The 17,125-nt window shown below is 34.4% G+C and overlaps 1 protein-coding gene across 4 annotated transcripts in view; it reads right to left on the bottom strand.

Annotated features, from left to right (window-relative positions):
* LOC150093047 (uncharacterized) overlaps positions 1-17,125 on the bottom strand; it is a 568,891-nt gene that overhangs the window by 311,521 nt on the left and 240,245 nt on the right. For all 4 annotated transcript variants that reach the window (XM_090413702.1, XM_090413701.1, XM_090413703.1 and 1 more), the window contains one exon: positions 15,726-15,938. The gene's annotated coding sequence lies outside the window, so the exon portion shown is untranslated. The remainder of the gene's footprint in view (positions 1-15,725; positions 15,939-17,125) is intronic.

Genomic DNA, 17,125 nt, shown 5'->3' with positions numbered 1-17,125 from the left:
CAGAATATTGGCGTCACCATTTGGATTTAGAAATGCAGCAAGGACATATCGTTTTGTGATCCATTAAAATCAAAATAATAAAAATAAAATAAAATGTTGCGGGTAATCTCATTTCAGCTGAAAGAAAACTCCTCTTCTTTTTTGATTCGCTGAGGCCAAATTACAAAGTACCTGAATAAAGAAAGTGAGGTATCTTTCATTATTCACAAGAATTTCGTGGTTTTTTTTTTTTTTTTTGCTGCTGTATCGTGTCGACGTCAGTAACGATCTTGAAATAATCGAAACCAGTAGTTTGTTAGATACAAGAATACCATAGCAACTGTATACGAAACCATATTATGTTTCGCGTCAGAGGAGAATTTTTAATACTAAAATAGCAAGTTACGATGCAGAAAACACTTCATAAAATAAATTTTATATGCTAATATTCATGACAGAAATGAATCAGCTTTAGTCATTTTATGAGCTTATTTGCAAATAAACATAAAGGGGGCAACAAATAAAAATTTAGAAATACCTAGTATTCTCACGAATGATTTGTATTAAACTCATATACAACCCATTTGTGTAAAGAATCATTTTTGCAAAGAAAAGTTGTTTAATTCAAACTATTGAGAAATAGCTATAGATGCACCAAATTATTGGAGGCTAGTTCTCCTGTCAATTATACAACTTAAACTGCGAGACGAAAAAACAGCACAAATAAAATATGTCAATAATTCACGAAATAACATGCCTTTAAAAAAAAATGTAGAATATTTTTTCAGGCAAGCATGAATGACATGAAAAAAGAATATTCGTAATCAGCAGAAGATACAAATTTAGTATACAAAGACACGTTAGATACTAATTAATTAATTATCCAATTAATTAAATGTCTACCGAAAATAGATACAGCAAAACTACTCATTATTCTATACAGTAAGAAGAGCCCTCATTAATTACCTACCGACTTCTCGGATTATATGAAATCGATAGTAAAACTAATTAACATAACACAATGCTTATTTTCATCAAATGCTATAGTGAATATTGTGAAGTACTATAATGCAATATTTTTTAGATAAAATCAAGGAATGATTTTTACACGTCAGTAAGTGATACTTAACATATAATCCTGCTAATACGTATAAAAATTTGCTGGCTGAAAACCAAGCTCATGTTTTTTTTTTTTGTTTTTTTTTTTTTTTTTGTAATGATGTGATGGCGTGAAAACGTAAGGTACAGAGTTATGGATCTCGGTTCTTGATAACTACGAATATATATTCGGTAATTCTGTTTAATGGGAGAACAGTGAAATTACAACGGACTTCAATGCTGTGAAATGATTTCTGCAGAACTAGCCTCCAATAATTTGTTGCATCTATTTCTGATAGCTTAAATTATTTGGTTTATCATTCAGAAGGTTCTGCACGGTTTACACTGCAGAATCTTCAAAATTATTGTGCTCTAGCACAATGATGTTTCGATCATTTTTCTAGGTCGTTAAAAAGAACCCCATAACTGCAAAAGGCAGCCATTAATTAGGATTAGGTGTACCTCACCACCAATCCTGAATTTAAACTAGGCTCATTATCTATCCGGAAATCAATTAAGAAAGTCAACTACATTCTGCTACATATGTTCACTCTAACAACAACAATCATATTAAAAGGTAAAGGCGTCTTTCATACAATCAGGTTCTCTAATAAGAGAGCCCAAGCGCGAAGTCTATTATATAGTATTAATTTTCCACAGGAAGGAGAAAATTAATACTATTCCGTATTAATTTTCATAAGAAATAAAAGAAAATCCTAAATTAAAATATTAATGATTTATTTAACTGGTCTTTATTTCGATTAGTATACAACGAAGAACAGGAGACAATTAAGAAATATCTTAAGTTCATATAGAAATCAGCACACAAGGTTTGTGCTGATTTCTATTCTTTATTTGGACAGAGTATATGCTAAGAATGGAGCAATGTGTATATTACGGTATGTATAGGGAAACATAATAAGAGCCACGAAGGTCGTATCTGAATATTAAATGACAGAAAAATGATTAAGGATTGGAGTATAAAATAGAGCAAAATAAATATTAATAGAATAGGGAAAATATGCACCAACATGATAGGGATGTAAACTTGCAGTTATTAATAACTTCTGGAATACAAGACTGATTCGTCACCAGTTTTGACATAGATCAACCATTAAAATCTACTGAAAGTGTAGATAAGAAAAGGCACATTTAAAAGATTTCCTTAGCCCATCATGCATTGTTTCTGACAATGGCTGTGATGATTCGAATACCTCTACTGCATCAATTTCCTTCAGTGCAGTCTTTCGAGAAACGAAGATCATTTTTCCTCATTTCTTTGCCCTTCGCCCCTGTTTAACTGGGTAAGGATTGACTTTGAGGAAAAAATTCACAAGAAACCTTGACCACTGTACATGTAGTAAACAAGATATAAGATAATAATCATTGCGCTAATAATTTTCCCTAATATAACGTAATCTATAGAATCGACAATCCTTACTTCTGGAAACTATTCTCCCGTTTGTAAAAAGTTATATAAGAAAGGACTAAAAACTTTATTCTATTATTGCACATTCCAGATAAAATTATGTACAACCACTTTAATAAATCTACTAGTGAATGTACATTTTGAGGGATTTTTAAGTTTTATTTATTTATTTTGGATTTATCGTGCTCTCCAGATTTTTGATAACTATACCTAATCTTAGGCTCGATTTCAATGCCTTCTAATATTCCTCGTTCTCTTCTAAATTCCTTGTCATTTATTTAATAATTTTTTAATGTTTAGAAAGTCCCGTTAAAGTATATACTGAAACAGAAAAATTCCATTCCGATTCAACAATCCTTCTTCAATTCTTCGAAAAAAAATCTAAAAGCTAACCTTAAAAACCTACCGACACCACCTCTTGATTCGAATCCGCATCCGAATATTACAAAATCTGCAGGATTCGATCATTCAAACGTTGCAATGCAGCACTAAAGACCCCGTTTAAGTAAAATCACCTTGCAATGTAAGATTGTTAGCGTTTGTAATATGATAGCTTGTAATCCACAGCGATGTGTGAAATGTCGGGCCTCAAGGAGACAGCTGAATACATGATCAAGTGCTACTATATTTCAAAGTCTTGTAAATATGGCCTAAAAGTAGGCATTGTACTATTAGAAATAACTTTAAAAAATTTAATTTAATGTAATACAGATCGAAACAAGTGAATATTACATTCCACTGAATGCAATATTAATTACTTCTATTTCGATTCAAGAGTAGAATTAGGATAATAAGCAAGTGAAAACATCTTTAACTAATGACATTAATAGTCTTAACAGATATAATATGCCTTATTTAGTCCAAGAATCTAACAGCATGTTATGCTCTAATCATATCACTAGACGAAGTTGAGTGCCTAAGGGTGCTTTAATACAATAAACTTGCTTGGAATTACTTATATTTGTAGAACAGTGATATTTTTGTTTGGTATTTTTTTTTAATATAAATGCATCCAAAAAGGCTGTAGATTTCAGTGCATTAGCACCATGAACGTCAATACTAAGGGTAACATAATCCAGAAAAAATCCTATTATAGAGATCGAACATAGAACTTTTTCAACCAACTTGGACTTCCAATAAGCAGGGTAATGGCTTCATACAATACAAGAAAGTTCATCTACATAAATTAGATGTGGTGGTTATTCTGATGCGCATTTCAACGCATTTTTTGAAATTCTTTATGAATTCATTCGTACAAAAGAACTTGCATTAAAACTATACTTCATTTTTTTTTTAATTCTATTTTATCAATTCTAACCACTGCCAAATTTCAAAGGCGCCGGAATGAGAAAATGTCAAAAAACTGTCTAAAAAAAAGTGCAAAAAAATTATTCAGGAAAGCGAAAACGTCGTCCGACCGAACTAATAAAAATTTATTACTTTGAAACTAGCAACACACTACTATACCACAGCTGAATTCAACCATCATGATTACACCTGTTAACCTTGGAAGGAACAAACAAATGACACCGAATACATTATTAAAAATGCAAACAAGAATAGCCAATAGCATACATGGAAATCATTTACAAAGAGACGCAACCTTTATTAAAAGCCTTGAAAATATTTCCTCTTCAATGATGACTATGCGCATATAAATGGGTAATGTATTTCTGGAAAAGCAACAACAAAAAAGATAACTTTGGAAATATGACACCGATTCTGGACATCGCTCGGTTCAGAAAAGAAACATCCACAAACCGGGTCCTTTGAGTTCGAATGTGGAATGTTCACTTGTCTAACTAGAGTTGGTTCACCGACCAACCCAAATATTTAGGCTGGTGACCTGCTAAGTTCAAGAATTGTCCCATCAAAGATATGCCACGTATTCTATTAACTCTTCTTCCACCTCGAAGTCAAGGAGTTTTCTAAATTAAATTTTATTACGAAATTATTTGAAATCACTATGTCAAAGAAATACTATTCTTCGTGGAGGGCATATAATAAAGAACAACTTGTCTGCTGCTGCACTATTATATGATTATACATTCAAAAGTTCGACATTTTTGCAGGAAAAATGCAACGTTGAAAAATCCCCATGAAGGTTCATCTCGTACAGAATGGAATTGGCATCCAGCAGCATACACAAAAGTCCTGAATATTCTCCCAATTTTCCGTGTCATTTTTCAGAAGAGAATTCTGAAATATCATCTTTACATAAATCCATTAATAGACATGTGGTGGGTTTCATATTACATTATACATGCTGTAATAATGGATATCCTGGGCAATATTTGCAAACTTCGACAAGCTGCGTGGGGGAAAATTTGGGGTTACGATGCGGGGGATTTCATCGATAACCAGTACAAGGTACTACTACTGCGAATAAAACAAACTTTAAACTGAGTTGCTGTGTAAATAGGATGTGGATTTTTAGGTTCCTACTAACAGTCAATATACTATATAGAAGTAGACTAGGTGAGCTCTAAGTTTTCAAGCATAAACTGTTATGGTCTCGTTGGACCATGAAAGTTTTTGTTAGATCATACCTAATATGATATGACGTTTAGCTAAATTCTGAATATTATTGATGTCTTATTTATTTTATGTTATTATTTTTTTTTGTGAATCGTACGCATGAAATCGTACGCATCGTACGTAAAAGAATAGCACAGAGGTATTAGAAACGCGGATGGGCTAGAAGTCAGATAATCGAAATTCTGCTCTGTAGACCACACATGGATCTTTTTTCACGATACTTTGGACCTTCAATACGCAGAGTAGTCGGTTCACACCGAGCGATACAATTCATCTCTCACCTAAAGACATTCACAAACATCCATGCCCATAGTAAGATTCGAACCCATAGCATGGTTAGTTGGAGAACAACTACGAATGATTTCTTTTTTATGTAATTCCAAAGAAGAAAGGTTACTGGATTTGTAACTTCATTATGGTGGAAAATAAGAGAGAAAGAAATGAAATTTACTGACTATGGATTTGAATATCTGTAAGCTATAAATTTTCAGAAAAACAATTTATTCAAAAAATATAACAGATAAGAGAGTTTACAGTTGGGTCGTGTTTAGTTTCTGCACATATCTTCAACATAATAAAAAAAAAGTACAGAAGCGTATTAGAAAGGACTAGAGAAATATTTCAAAAAGATATGCGACAAATACTATATGGCACTGAAGAGTATTTGTTCTGGAAGATGGTTACATCTAGTATTACTGGGTGTGCGAGTTTCAAGCTTACTTAAATGACTAGAAAATAAGATCATTTGAATATGAAAGGTGCACAAAATACGTGTTTGCACTCAATTTCTGAAAATGTCGTAGAGAGACGGTTCGAATTCTTCCTTTTTTATTTATTATTTTTTTTTATTAGATACTCTTCCCCTGGAAATACGTTCTAAAACTTTGTACCCCACAAACAATAATGGGAATTTAATATCCAGGATATTTGAAAACCTAGAAAGTGTTAAAAGCTCGAGTTATACTGATCTCTGTCATTAAACAAGAAAAACCCTGTCATCTCCGTATGAAACCAATTACCTCACTTTCACATGAAAAGTCCTACGAGTTCCGCCTCAGATGGGATTCGAATTCAGGTTTTTCCATTCCAAGGACATCTTCGATACAGACTGAGCTACGGAGATCCCGGTGGCAAGTATGAAACAATGCTTCGGTGCTAATAAAAAGTTGAATTTATTATCACAGAAAAATTACATTCATTTGATTTTGAAAGAAATAGGGTCGATAGTTTTCCTTGGTCCAGCCATTTGAATATTCAGATTTAATAATAATAATAATAATAATAATAATAATAATAATGAAGAAATAAAAAATAGAGAAATATACAGGATTATGTTTATTATTATTATGACTTCTGTTAGTAGCTGGAAAGAGTGAGCCATGGGACACTGGCATGTAATTTTCGAAAAACGTTCAGTTGTCATCTACCATGTTGTTTAGAATCTCATAAACAGCATTTATGAGATTCTTTCTATTCCATTCAAAATAATCTATATAAATCAAAAATAAGCAGAAATCTAGTTATATACAAATAGATTATGTAAATTAAACATGCATTAGCAGTAGAGTAAATGCTAACAAACCCACGGCATTAACTGAAAATAGGGTTAGGAGAAAGGCATGAAAACACTGAAGTAATTGAGTATCAAATGCAAGGTTTTCATTAGATATATAACAAAATGTATATAGACATTTTTCTAGATTTCAATAATTTCCTTTGCATCTATACATTAACAACTATGAATATTCCCGTGTATTAGAAAACAGATATTTCTTCGCTCCACAGAGAAATTTGGTACTGTTATTTCAACAGTTCTGTAGACTATCATTATAATGCATTGTGTGCGACTTCAATGGCTGCAACTGTTGTATATTCGTTTACAGCTTTAAATTTCACACTGTTTATGTGAAATTTCAAACTGTAAACGAATATACAATGCAAGTGTTCCAAACTATATGATATTCTTTTGGTGTAATATTTCCATTTCTTAGAGGTAAATTAATGATTACTTTTGCTTAGGTTATACACTTTTCCTTTTCGAGAGATGATTATTAGCCAAACCGGAATTGTGCAGTAGCAAATACAGCGGAAAATCTTTAACATCTACTGTAATTACAGAATTAAAAACACTTGGCAAAGTCTCAATCAAACATTAAAACTTATTCTCACGAAACAACATACAAAAATGCTGCTATTTCAAAAAAGAAGTCTAGTTAGCATCTTAACTTTTCTTGCTTTCTTCTGTGGAAGAGTATTTCCGTCACAAATTATTCAGCAAATCAGGTAGAGGTAGGAAAAGCAAAGTTCCACGTATCCCAAAAGGGAGCGTTTGGGACAGCGTCCTCAAGTCAGGTTGTTTCTCAGAAAAGCAAAAAAAGGGATGGGGGGGGGGGGAATTGAATAAAGCTTACTAACAAGTCATCCGGTACCAGGTTTTACTAAAGTCTCCTCTGTCTGCCCATTACCAAAACCAATATCGTGGCATACCGACATTTGGGATAACATAGCAACAGAAATGTTGTCCGCATTTAGTGTGCATCGATCATCCCTAGTAGTTCCGTAATATCCACGCGCACATATGAAGCTACAAGTGGTTGTCTACGACAGTTCACACGCACACCGCCAGTACCAGGAAAAACTAATGTTTGCTTGGCGGCAACTATATTTAGAAGGGTACCTGTGGCGATCGTTTGACTATAGCGTGTTTATCTAGCCCTTTAAATTTTAATCATATGCCCGCATGCAAGTGTACCCCCCCCTCCCTTCGGAAAAGGAGGGTGGAACAAGGAAACAAGTAACAAAATCAAGAGTTTCGGCTAGTTTATATAAATTACAGGTAGCTCTTATGTTTGATCAATGTAAATTTGCATGCGGCGAATATATACTGAAGCCTGATTGGTTAACATGAATTTGAAAGGATTTTTCTCTGTTTCCTCTGGCAAATATGTATGTAGAAAATACTCAAAGATTCTATAAACACCGTTCTTCAAATATTTTCCCCCGAGGTGAAACAAAGATGGAACAGGAAAAGAAAAAAAAAAGTCATAAATTAACTTCATCGATCAATATATTTCTTTAAGCCATTATGATATCCAATACACTTCTATATCCTACGAGTTCACAATACTGGCCTCAAACTATGAGTAGACAAAAAGAGACTACAGTCTCTTTCTCTAGTCATAAAAATTCTAGAGGGCTTTACGAAAGGAGGCAGAAATTTGACAGGACGTAGAGGAGGAGGCAGAGGAAAGATCTCGCTATTTGGATGGAAGGATATAGATTCAAATCTGCCTACGATGCAGGGAACATTTATGAAAGGGTTTCAAGTGAGTTAGCAGGTCTCATAGAGTGTGAAAGTCTTCTATCTGCAAAACGGGTAATTATCAAGTAAGATATACTCGCTTCATTGCTTCAGTTTCTTCGATATGATCGTAAACAATTAACATCTCAATGAATGACAATTTTATTTTGAGGAAAGAAAAAATGTCTACGAATGTCTTCTTCAGAATCAGGGAGGATTGTGTACGAGCTGTATCAATGCAATTCATATACAACCAAGAAAGTCCTAATATTAATATTAATGCTGATAATTCAGGCAAACATCTGAAGGACTCGTTTCTCGAATTTAATTTAAAGGCTCACCCATAAACGTCAAAGTATTTTATGATTTATCGTTATCGATAAATCATAAAAAAATCTGAGATCTTCATTAAACGAAGATCTCAGAGTATATTCAGTGTATTGATAATAATAATTATTATTATTATAGTTATAATTTATTACTATAGCGAATGTTTTGATTTTTTTTATGTAATCGACACCAGACATAACCTTCGGTCCGGAATTCTAAATATTAAAAATGGTTCGATTGGGTCGTTTTGAATTACCATCGAAGCAACTAAGGATATGATACCATTGTATTGTCTGTTAAGAGTATGTTCTTCTATCTGCTTGCCTGTTTTGCGGAATGAAAACCCCGCTATCTCTGCATGAGAGCAGCCAGTTTGCCTTCAGTTGAAAATCCCCTATGAAGGTTCACCCGGACAGGATTGACATCCAGATCCTTCCAACCAAAGGACATCGCCGTTATGAACTGAGCTACACAGGCTCTTTTCAAAATGCCAGTAACACTAGATCACAGATTTCCCAACTTCCAAATGCCTCTTTCATCTTGAGTACCTAATTATGAAAATCCAAGTAATACTTAATGAATTCAGTGATATATATATAAATATATTTTTGCAAGTAAAGAAGTGATAAGTGCCTATTTAAGGAGTGAATGATCAAATAATGCAAAGCAGATTTTCTTTCCTATCAGTAGGCTAGTAATGAAGCATACTGTAATAATTACCTCCTTAAAAAAATAAATAGTTCTGTCAGATGATTTCATATTATCATGTACTAAGTGTAATCGATTACTTGTCGATAGGTTTATGATAATTAACATTTCCATAAAATATATTCAGATTTTTCACATTACTCCGTTCAAAGTTCATCTCGACATCCACTGACTGAAATCTATATCTGTTGTAAACTAAATACTGTCGTAAAAACTGGTACGTGCACAGAAAATATCGTAATGTCACCACAGCGAGAGAAAAAAAATTACAATTTATCAATGACATTATTTGGTCATATTTGGGTTACGCCTGTCCAATTTCACCTCTTTGGCGATTAGGCGTAAATCGTTTGTCATGTGAAATGAGAATGTCACAAGACGCACATTTTATAGCTGTATCTCTGCACGAAGAGAAAGGATGAGGTCATAATAGTCCCAACTTCCTTAAAAGTAGCAAATAACTAACAGCTTTTAAATGGGCTCTACAGCAGCCAGGGTCTGCAGGTGCAGCACCTCAGAAGTAGCTTAGGGCAAGCATGATAAGGAGATAACAGACTTCAATAACCATTCCGTTCTCTTTGTCAGCTATTAACTTTATGTGTAATAAAACTAAATGCTTTCTTTCAAGAAGTTCTTTTTTCCCCCGTCAATGAAGTTTAGGATAAATCCTCGAAATCTAAAACTGTAATTCCAGGAGTAGCATGTTGAAATGGTTACAGATTTTACAATTGCAAAATTACGTTTCTAATGCAGATATAAAATGTGTGTGGCTTTGTGATATATATATATATTCCTACACCAGGGAGGGATAAAAAGGAGAGATACAAGAAAGGAAATATTTACCTCTTCTTAAGATGTATAATTTTATTTTGGGGTTATACCAGACTGATAATATTTTATGCTAATAATGCTAACTACTCGTTGGCATATTTAAGACAAGCACTTTTTTTTTTTAATTATGTTAATGTTTTGCTCATATGGGACGATAATAAATATATTCGTTACCAAAACCTAACGAATAATAACCCAAAATAGAATAAAATTATTCACAGGAAATTAATTAAATCCTATATTAATAACTATTATGTAATTAACCATCACTTAAGCCTATATACAATTTGAGAGTATATGACAATCATCAGACCTGTCCTCATCTTCTGTATAGTCTCTGAATCCGTCTTTGCTAGATCTATGCTATGCAACTATAAGAATCCGAAGCAGACTGTATCAGTACAAAAGCTATTTAAATGTGTGGTCACAATCAAAACTTCTACTATAATTATATTCATCAGACCACTACAGAAAAACGGGTTCATAGCGGGCGTATTAAAGTCGTCATTACAGTAATAAACTCGAACAATTTAGGTTTAAAAATTGCTTGCTTTCAAAGCAGTTACAATAATTTCTACCTGAGATGCATTTGTCCATGCCGTAGGAAAGCCATGAACCAAACAGCTTCTCTTCTAGCTTCTGTGTTATTTAACCTAACTAATTTATTCTAACCAGTTCTTATCTTTCATTGCACAACCAACAATGAACCCGGAAATTATTTCAAATTTCTTCTAATGCACATCTTTGCAATTTTTATACCAAGTAATTATGATCCGCCCCACGTCTGTTGAGACAAGTCATAGCGTAATCGTTACCAGGGAGGGGAGGGAGATAGAAACAGACTCCGCCAAAGACAACAAACCAGCAGGAAGCCTTGAAACTAAATACAGTTCTTGTAGCATGCACCACCTATGAACAACTTAAACTACGCGAGGATAGAAAAATAAGAGAAATCATAATATGACGTCTGTTCCCAACATCTAAGAATATGCTGTTTCGCAAACAACTGATTTCTACACCAGCCACTGAAAGATTCGCTTTAGAAATCAAGCGCTCTAGACTATCAGAAACTGAATAATTTAGCAGTAAAGAATTTTTCGCCCATCACATTCCTGTCGGCATAAACAAACAGTTATCACCGTTTAAAATTGTTCTATACATCAGCTTCAAACTTTATTTGGTTCACAGCATTCGAATTGAGAAACTGACACCGCATTCTTTGGAATAAGTAAAAATATAAAACAAATCGGATACTGTTTTCAATAAAACATGGACAAAGGCATAAAGAATCTGATGCAAAATTTACTGCAAATGTTTAATTTATGTAATTTGATTAGTGCTCAATAACAATCAACTGCGATATGCAAGCAACAGAGCTGGTATAACCACTCCTAAACAAGAAATGTCTCGTCTATCCTATCCATCCATCTCGATAGTCGAGTATCATGCTGTGGAGAGCGTGTAAGAAGAATAAGAAAGCACTATCAACCGAGGTTTATAGCTCTCGGTCGTACAAAGAACCCATACATAAACACCACTCCTTATCAGTAAGGTGCAAAGTAGCGCTCTTGAGGGTTCAGCACCTCGCTGTTGGATTTTTATTGTTTTCTAGAACTAAACTAACACAGATAAGCTCAACTTGAGTGAGTGCATTAAGAAAGGTCGACGGGGCGCCTACCAAGCCAACAATCTTAACTTCGACAATGACGTCACGACATAGCTGCATATTGAAAGGTACACGTGAGTACAAAGATTGCCATTTGGGGAGATAGAAAGTTCAAGACATGATAACAGTCAAATAAAAAAAAAAAAAAATCGGTACTGAAAGAAAGATGTTAAGTTCACTCCGCATTCCATCCCGGTAAGCTTATACAATATGCACCACTAAAAAAGGAAAAGAAAAAAAAATTAATATTATCAAAACGGGAAGAAAATAAATATTTGAGAAACAGTTGAAAATCCCAGCAAACTGATGACTGTAGAAATGATAAGGCAACAAATAAATAAATAAAATAAACAGTCCAAATTTCATTTCTTCACTTTGTTTTATTCATAACTAACAATTTCTGGAACGCCTTTGGTCTAATTTGAAATAAATATGTCAGCTTAGACATGCTGAGTAATAAGCTGTATCCTCGAAACTAAAGGTCTGGACAAGGTGCATGCCAGCCATAAATTACAAAACAAATTACCCAAATAACACTGGAGGGGGGGGGGAGCCAATTTTGTGAGAAAACGTACAAAAACGGGAAATTTTTATTAAAGAATAAAGTCGGTCAAGGTGTGAAAGGCGAAAATGCAATAATAATATATGAATAGTGTCTTCTTTAAAAAACAATAATATAGCATATAGCTCAAAATGCATAATATCTCAAAAAATTTGTACACGCATTTTGAAAAAAAAGATATTTTATTTGGATGTAAACAGAAACAATAGTTTTGGAAAATGACAAATCGTCACAAGTGTTCGCGCTTCTAAGTACAGTTGATAGCGACTAACAGAGACTATTCATATCCGTTGCTTAGTTTTTTAATTGCGACAGTTTTTCTGTTGTTTTCTGGATGTTCTCAAACCCCAATAACTGTACTTTGAAATAAAAGCGTTTCCATGATACCCGCAGACAACCCATTACACCACACTAAGTCCTGGTGATTTCACTACTTCCTCTAAATGAATGTCCGTATTGAGGGGGTACGCGCAATTATGTCTTTTCGCTGTATCACCTCAGCTGAGCTTGAATGTTGTCTTATCAAGCGGACAATCGTGTTCTTATACCATGCATCTCCTCCCACTTTTACCTGATTGCAAATTCATAAACTTCAGCTCTACGAAGTGGAGCGTCTTCAAACATTTCACGTAAATCTACTGCATTGGGATAACTGCCAAGGGCGCCAATTACAAGATATTTCACCAATTGTAGAAATTGTTAAACTACGCTACATTACTATATACAGTACTTGCTTTGCATATTACCTTAGAATATTTATATTTTATTTTACTTTATATTTATTTTTTATTGATGTATTTATGCTTGTTTCGTGCACTGAGGAATCTTACGATGACTACTCACTTCTGAGGAGTACCATACGCCTCAAAATTAACGCTTACAATTGTTGTTCGTGATGGAGGTTCCGTTGAAAATCCAAGTTCCATTGTATTTGACCTTTACACAATTACTTTGACATATTCAACCGTCAAGAGTTTCCCTTCACCGTGTATTTTTTTAATGAGTACTGTTTCCCATTTGTTTTTAATGTTCTGTAAATTTCGTATTTTTCTAGCCAGTTTTTGTAGGGGAAAAAAAAAACTTCCATCTAGGTGGGAGATTGACTAGCTCACACTTCAGTTGAAAAGCTGTTAATAAAGGTTCTTCGCATCGTAGACGGATTCAAATCCATCCATAAGCATCACTGATACTGACTGAGCTATTTGTCTTTGCCATCTGTTAGTTATGTCCCACCAATTAGAGAGCACATTAAAAGTATGATCCTCATTAGTACGTGCTTCGATATTTACGTATTAAAACAGCATCATTTTCTTTTTCTTTTTTTGAGATACCCTGTATCTCATTTTTATTCAGTGGTCATGACTAGATCACTCTGATAATACATATTACAATTTGAAACAAAACGTGTCTAAAACAGAGCTACTTAAAGAACTTAAAAAAGAAGACATATAACCAATCTACATTATATTCCGACTGGTTTTGAATCTACTTGGCTCAATGGTGTAGTAGATTTTGTACGCTTACTGGGGAGAGAAGGAGATAAATCGGTTGAACTGCAAAGCCATAGATATCGTTTTAACTTCTTGATTACAGAAACTATATACTCAGACTGATAACTGCAGGGAATTTTTCGATATCCTCCTCAGTCGTTAATATGGATGAGTGGCTTGATCATTCTTTGTCGATACAATTGTTCTTCATGATGGAGGTTCTCGTTGAAAATCCACAATTCCACGTTCCCAAAAAAGGGACGAATAGCTATTAAACTGTTTGATCATATGAATCCACTTATACGCTTTGATGGGACATCAATGCACTGTCTAACTATGATGTGCTCTAAACCTCTTAAGTCTTCGACGAATTTCAGCACCCATGCATCTTCTGCCAACAAAAATCGAATCACTATATACTGTTCTTGTTTTGTGCATGTAGTGGGGCAGCCATATTTGCACGGTTAGTTGAGAAAGTCGACCGTTTAGTCATAGATAGTAATTAGGTTTGAGTTTAGAGTTGTGCACGTATTTAGCGGTGAGGCTAACTGGAAAAAAAAAAAAAAAAGTACAATTATGTGACAAACAATACATTGTACTGGAAGTTATACCTTTCTCAAATAAAACAGAGGTTGAGATTTCATCCGCATAATTCTCACTCCTAATACTCCCACACGTTCTATACCCCATGCTGTGAACTGATGAGGAAACAAAGAAAAAAAAAGGATTCCCATCCTCCTTCTTGAAACTTTCACAATATGCTGACAACCTAGGCTGAGTGTGGTTGCTGCTATGTATAGGAGAAGCTTCACAGATTATAAAAGGAACAGCTATACAAAACACGTTATATAAAAAAAAAAAAAAAAAAAAACGTGCTACCCACTCCGCTACGAGTGTTTCCCTTGATTTCTTGGTATTGTTTATTCGTTTTGTAAAGTTAGTAAGGAAAGCTGTCAGCTATATGAGAATTTTCTTTCTATGGTAATATAATTAAGAAATTAAAGTCTCAATAAGTATGTTTGCCACGTAGCAGGGCAAATTAATGGATGCATTTATTATTGATCGGAGTGAGCACACTCACACACACAACCCTCATGATTTAATGAATCAATACAAACCAACAGGTACAGTACTAAAAACGTGACACATTCGCGACAAAGATATTGACGTCTCCTTCATTAAAGTGTTATATGACGAGCGGTACGTGACTTGGCACTATGACACAACGAAAGGTAGTAGGATGTTGAACAAGCCATTTCCCTCGGAAAGAACTAAGCACGCTCGCTTCTGTTTTCTCATCTGAACACAAACCTCAAGTTTATGTACGCACTATATCAGAAGTCGGAAGTATACAAGTAAAAGTGAACCCTCGAAGTTATTTATCTGGAGGTGTACGGAGAGCTATTAACTTTAACTGTTCATTCCACGTAATGACCAGGTGGTTACATGATGCTAATTAGCTTGTAGTAATTCGTGGAACAAGTCTACCTACGACAACTCATACGATGCTGCTGGCAACGTCGATAGCACTGTCCCTGTTGAACAGCAAATAACGCCAAAAGCAATTCCCTACCCCTCCCCCTATGTTGCCATACGTGCTATATTTAGACGTTTCGTTCCCAACCCCGTCGTAAAGACGAGCAGCAGTAGACATTAGATCAATATTAGGTTCGATCGATCGATGACCTTAATTCACAGCAACGAGACTGAAGTAGCCATGATGGTTGCTAGTCTGGTCTATGCTTCGTCGCGAATTGTCATCTTCGATTACTTTCCAAAAACAAACAACTTACCGGGTACGGCAGGACATCTGAGGGTAGCTCATTCGCCTCCACAGTCATCAGTAGAACTAGCTGGAGGATAAATTACCGGATATCATTGAACCCAACAGCTTTCAGGTATTACACAGAGAAGTCTGATCTCAACTCTTATGCACAACTCGGAAAGGAAGGAACGTGGAGCAGGAATATGGCGATGTGAAATTCTCACTGTTCCTGAGAAAATATCTATAAAAGAAAACAAAACAAGCAATAATTGAATGAAGTGAAAAATAGTATCGATTTAAAGAACATTAACTTCATTGCTAATTCATTAACAGAAATTAATGTTGAGAAAGCAGAGCTTCTCAAATACTGAGCAACCATCGAAGATGATCATGAAGTGGGCGGGAAAGAGAAGTAAATCTTTCAAAGCAAAAGACAACGGTGAAGATTAAATAATTCGGGTATCTTGCTGCAGAGACCAAATGTTGTAATCATCCCCCCCCCCCCAAAAAAAAAGCTACTTGAGACCTTTAATAAGCTGGGTGGTCTCACACGGGGAAATGAAATTCATCCACCACGTAGAATTGCACAACATTCCACATCACAGTGAGATGATACCTCAACTACAAGCTAAAAAGGAGACACTACCCACTGCTAATTTAGACTACTTTAAAATACTTGTGCAGCATATGACAATATGGTATGCTTAGTTTTTTGTTTGATGAATAAAATAAACATGCTAAATCAAATTCCAATGCGTTCACAATTTATAGCATCTTAACAACTTTTGATTTCTAATTGATCAATCAATTTTTTTTTTTAATATCCGCTGAATAAACTTGCTTCATGTTAATAAATGTAGGTCCGAAAAAGCTTTTCGTTATTCTTGGAATACACTGAAACTGAACGCAGTGCATGTTTACGCACCTAACGTTAACATCTGTGACAAAAACTACCTTTTCTATGCGATTGAACTTATAAAACACGAAACCGTTTATTAGCCCCGCATTAATAATAGCGAAACGGATTACTACAGCAGTGCTTGAAGTAAAGATAGACACACCCCTGATCATGAATGATAGTGAATTATCCAGAAAATCATATCATCGCTGTTAAGGTGTGATCAGGTGAATAACGAGAACATATAAAAAAAAAAAAAAAAAAAAAAAAAAAATATCTAAACTTGTAGACAAACCGAGTGAAATCTTAAGTGCACGACCAGCTCCAAGAATATGAAACCAAAAAATAATATCAATTAATAAAGCATTCGTATCTGAGCAAGAAAGATAATATTAAAAGAGATAAAGTGGCTTATTATATCTTCACTTGGTACCAAGATAAAACGAGAAAGAAAAAAACGGGATATCTTGCAGTACAGCATACACGGCCAATTTTTAAAATACAGTTTATAAACAACCTTCAGCAAGATC

The sequence above is a fragment of the Typopeltis vanoorti genome, chromosome 24 (assembly GCF_054136105.1).
Source record: "Typopeltis vanoorti isolate ZY-2024b chromosome 24, IOZ_Tvanoo_1.0, whole genome shotgun sequence".
Taxonomy (NCBI): Eukaryota; Metazoa; Arthropoda; class Arachnida; order Uropygi; family Thelyphonidae; genus Typopeltis; species Typopeltis vanoorti.
Note: the sequence above shows the minus strand (reverse complement) of the source record. Positions and strands in the feature narration are given on the sequence as shown.